This window comes from Oratosquilla oratoria, chromosome 1 (assembly GCF_046742065.1).
Source record: "Oratosquilla oratoria isolate Oo_2021 chromosome 1, ASM4674206v1, whole genome shotgun sequence".
Lineage (NCBI taxonomy): Eukaryota > Metazoa > Arthropoda > Malacostraca > Stomatopoda > Squillidae > Oratosquilla > Oratosquilla oratoria.
The window spans coordinates 131,290,561-131,295,560 of record NC_134777.1 but is presented as its reverse complement, the minus strand read 5'-3'; positions in this window follow the sequence as shown (position 1 = coordinate 131,295,560).

The window sequence follows — 5,000 nt, the reverse complement described above, 5'->3', positions numbered from 1 at the left end:
CACCAACATCATCAATAGGTAATTTCCGCCAGATCTCACACCGCATGACTCCAAGGTCACCAATTGAGTAAGAGCAGGCGTCCTTTGGTCCTTCCCCTGTTCCTCTTTTTTGTAGGAGAGTGCTTTTTAAGTATAGTACTATCCTCGGACTCTGTACTACTGAAGAGGACTGTAGTTTACAGTCGAAATATACTGTAGTTTTTGTTTTTATTTACAGATGTGCTACTACATTGTTCATCAGCGACACGCACACACACACACACACACACACACACACACACACACACACACACACACACACACACACACACACACACACACACACACACACACACACACACACACACACACACACACACACACACACACACACACACACAGACACACACACACACACACACACACACACACACACACACACACACACACACACACACACACACACACACACACATATATATATATATATATATATATATATATATATATATATATATATATATATACTCGTATATAAATATACACGCCAACGAAAATAATGAGAGTGATAATGGCTTTGTTTGATTACACCTTTTATTACAGTTTTATTTGGACTTCAGTTTCGACAGCGTCTGTAACATCAAATGTATGTTGTTTCCAATTATTCTGCAACAAACAAATCGATAATACCAGAGCGATCGTTTCGCTTGACTCATAGGCTATTACCATTGACAATTATTCCTCCTATCAGTGTAATCACACACACAGGGAGATATGTATACACGCACACGCACAAACATACATGCACACAAGTACGCACGGTGACGATGAAACGGTAAAGTGGAGGCAACTATGTTTGTAGAAAATTAGAGATTTTAGCACTTCTGTGGGATATATATAAGCTGTTTTGTAAATATAGGAACGGGGCATTTTCCTTAAAAGTGACTGTTTGTGATGATTGGACGAGAATATAATAAAGTAAGAATGAAGATGAAGGAGACTACAAAATACCATAAAGCCTACACTAGGCAGTTCCATGTCCATGACCACTTGTCATCCCCATCCATAAAGTTGTCTAACATTTTCTTAAAAGAACCGATAGTTTCAGGCCTCACATTATGGCTACTAAGTCTATTCCATTCGTTGACTATTCTATTTGTAAACCAGTTCTTGCCTATTTCCTTCGTAAATCTAAATTCATCCACAAGCAGGGGACGTTGAGGAAAAGCGAAGTGAAAACCAAATTCAGAAGACAAGCACCGATGTTTACATCGCCGATCGCAAGCAAGTGGGATTTTTAGGTTTTCTTATTGTGCACAAGGGGAGGTTAAGATTCCTATTCAAGAAGCTAAAATTGAGAGGAGTTGGTGAGGCGTCTTTTTAGAACGTAAGGAAATATATTCAAGGATGTCAGTTGTATATGTGTGAAAATCTAAGCTTGGAGAGTCATGATCTGGCCCTGCAAATCTAACTAAATGGATCTACAAACCCAGTTTGAAAGAGCAATCGCAATCAATTTGATCGATATTGAAACATTTATATTCTAACAAAAATAGTAATAATGATAATAATGCTAACGATAATGATAACACAAACATATAGATATATGAATGGACGAATAGAATGAAGATGGTGAAAATGATTGACTAAAAGATGATGTTGCTAGATCAAGTAAAATGAAAAGGAGATCAAAGTTATGGAAGAAGTGCAGAAAGACAGGATAATAATGTATGAGAAAGAAAGTTAAGAAAGATCATTGAAAGATCATTATAAAGTGGAAGAATTCGCAAAGGCTCTAGATTAGAAAATTGATTTTAAGGGATGTGATAGAAAAAAATACCATATTCTCAGGAATGAAAAAAAAGTATTTATTACCTTATGGGTGGCAAGAAGGAAATGCTCCCTGACCAAACAGATTAGTGCGTCGCTACTTGCGGCGGAAGTTGAGGTGACAGTAATTCGAAACCAAGCTCCAGCGAGTTGAACCAAGGATATGGTTCATTAGATTCCACGCTACAAAGTCCTCTGGAAGGGACAATGTCCTAGTCTCCTGATAAGGAAAGTTCGTGACGTTTAATGGAATTAAAACGGGAACACGAATGTGTAATGACAGAGAAATTATATCGACAGTCTTTGGAAGTGCCGCTAGTGGACGTGGTTAGATAAAAGAAGTGTTTAGGTGAGGTAAACACAACCAAAAATTGCATTTTGATTAAAATCAGGTCCAGGAAAACAGGCAACAAGTCTTCTAAAAGAAAAATTTTGTTAAAGGTGATGCTACTTTCTGCGTTGATTATTTTCTTGGAGATGATTTCTTTAGTTATAACTATTCACAGTAGCACAAAGTCTAAAATCTTTAGAATTTATCCGTAGCTGTTCATAATCTAAGATCCGGATTTCGGCCCAACCACGTTTTCTAGAAGTAGATTTGAAAGAGTTCGTGAATACAAGATAAACAGAAGAGATGAGGAATCTTTCTAAACCTCCACAAGTCGGGACATTGTTGATTGATGAGTGCGTGATCAATAATTGTCGTCTCCGGAGAAATATACGATGAGAAGATGGATTACCTTTTCAGACTCTGATGACGTCTTCAGAAATAAGTCCTTCAAGCGAGTGAAGTTATTACGTCTGGGAAACTGTCCTTTGATTGCTCCAGTGTTTTTCTTTTTTAAAGATGTCTGACGGACTATGCATGTAGAGCTGCACAGAAAACTATCGTTAGTAAATCACGCTAATCATTTTGACACAAAACAACGAAACTATTTGAGACAAGTTGAAGTCTCCATCGGAAATAAGATTATCATGTCATAGTGAATCCATATGAACTCCGGAACTATTATTCGATTCATATTAATTCAGAAGGAATTCGAACAATTCGAACCCCAGAAATACCAACCCTTCGGTATCATAAGGTTATGTTCATTAGCGAATGTTTCGACACCCCTACTAACAATAGTTTTCTGTGTAGCTGTACATATATATGTATCACTAAAACCGTGATTCTTAACTGAGCAAAGTATGAAGATATCACTGTAACACGAAAGCGTTGTGAGTTACTAGAACATTTCACAGGAATACTATACTCATAAATAAATATATATAGCGCGCACGCACACACACTCGTGGAGCAGTTGGTAGAGTTCCTGCCTGCCGCTATGGCGGTCCGGGTTCGAATCCTGCCCAGGGTTGAAATAATTTCAGTATCGCTGCGCTGCGGGTTGTTACTCCAACTCTGATGGGGCAGAGAGTTGGGTGTGTGTATGTGTGTAAGGTCATACCATTACCCATAGATCGCTCATATATGAGCTCTGAGCTCTCTGCCTGGGTGGAAATAGCTGTCGATCACGAGTCCAACACGTGGTTCAAGACCATGGTGAATCACACACACGCGTTCGCGCACACACACACACACACACACACACACACACACACACACACACACACACACACACACACACACACACACACACACACACTAACACACACACACACACACACAAACACATACACACACACACACACACACACACACACACACACACACACACACACACACACACACACACACACACACACACACACACACACACACACACACACACACATGCGCCGCGCGCGCGCGCGCGTTCCTGCACCCCCATCTTGTAGCCACAACTTCGCGGACTGTCATCTGTTTTCATTCAAGCGCATGGCATGTCCATGACATCTCAGTTATTTCTCTCAATGAATTATCACTATTCTTTCTTACAAACAACCGTTATATCACCATTCTTTAATTTGTACACGCGCGCAGGCGTGTGTGTGTGTGTGTGTGTGTGTGTGTGTGTGTGTGTGTGTGTGTGTGTGTGTGTGTGTGTGTGTGTGTGTGTGTGTGTGTGTGTGTGTGTGTGTGTGTGTGTGTGTGTGTGTGTGTGTGTGTGTGTGTGTGTGTGTGTGTGTGTGTGTGTGTGTGTCCTAACGTACGTGTGTGCGTGCGTGCGTGTGTGTGTGCGTGTGTGTGTGTGTGATTCACCTTGGTCTTTGGATCACATGTTGGACTCGTGATCAACAGCTATTTCCCTCCCGGAAGAGAGCTCAGAGCTCGTATGACCGATCTATGGGTAATGCTTTGACCTTACACTCACACACACACCCCAACTCCCCGCCCACGAGAATTGGAGTAACGACTCGAAGCGCAGCGATACTGAAATTATTTTCAACCCTATGCAGAATTCGAACCGGGACCGCCGTAGTCTGACGGACTCTACCAACCGCGCCACCGTGTGTGTGTGTGTGTGTGTGTGTGTGTGTGTGTGTGTGTGTGTGTGTGTGTGTGTGTGTGTGTGTGTGTGTGTGTGTGTGTGTGTGTGTGTGTGTGTGTGTGTGTGTGTGTGTGTGTGTGTGTGTGTGTGTGTGTGTGTGCGTTAGCGTGCACGTGAGTGTTTATATTACATGCCCCAGTGTACGCCAATTCTTATATACGTTACATATTTCCATTTTTCTTGAAGCACCCTCCTGATAAAAAAAAAAAAAAAAAAAAAAAAGTGTCCAAGTCGAGGGTCACCTTTGAAGGACGAGGAACAACGCCCTTGAGGCTGATTCTTCATCCAAGGTTGACAACACTCCCGCTGGGTCTTCCTTCACTTTCCTCATTTTTCACTCAACTCCGGAATTACGTTACTTTAGTCTTCGACTGTTTACTTGTGATGATGATTTGGTTTAACCTCACGAACTCCCTCCGTATCGGAGGCTAGGATGGTACCCCTTACAGAAGACTTTGTAGCGTGAGTTTTTATAAACCATGACCTTGGTTGAACTTCGCCGGTGGCAGGATTCGAACCGCCAACCCCTCGACTTTGGCCGCAAGTAACGACGCCCTAACCCGGTCGGCCAGCGATCAGTCTTAAGTTGTATAGTCAATAAAGATAACTTCCTCATGACCTGAGTGTATATAGTAATAAAGTTATGTTAAAATTGTACAAAATGGTTGTTATGAAATGATAACTGGAATCTCCTGTTTATTTTCTTTTTTTTATATC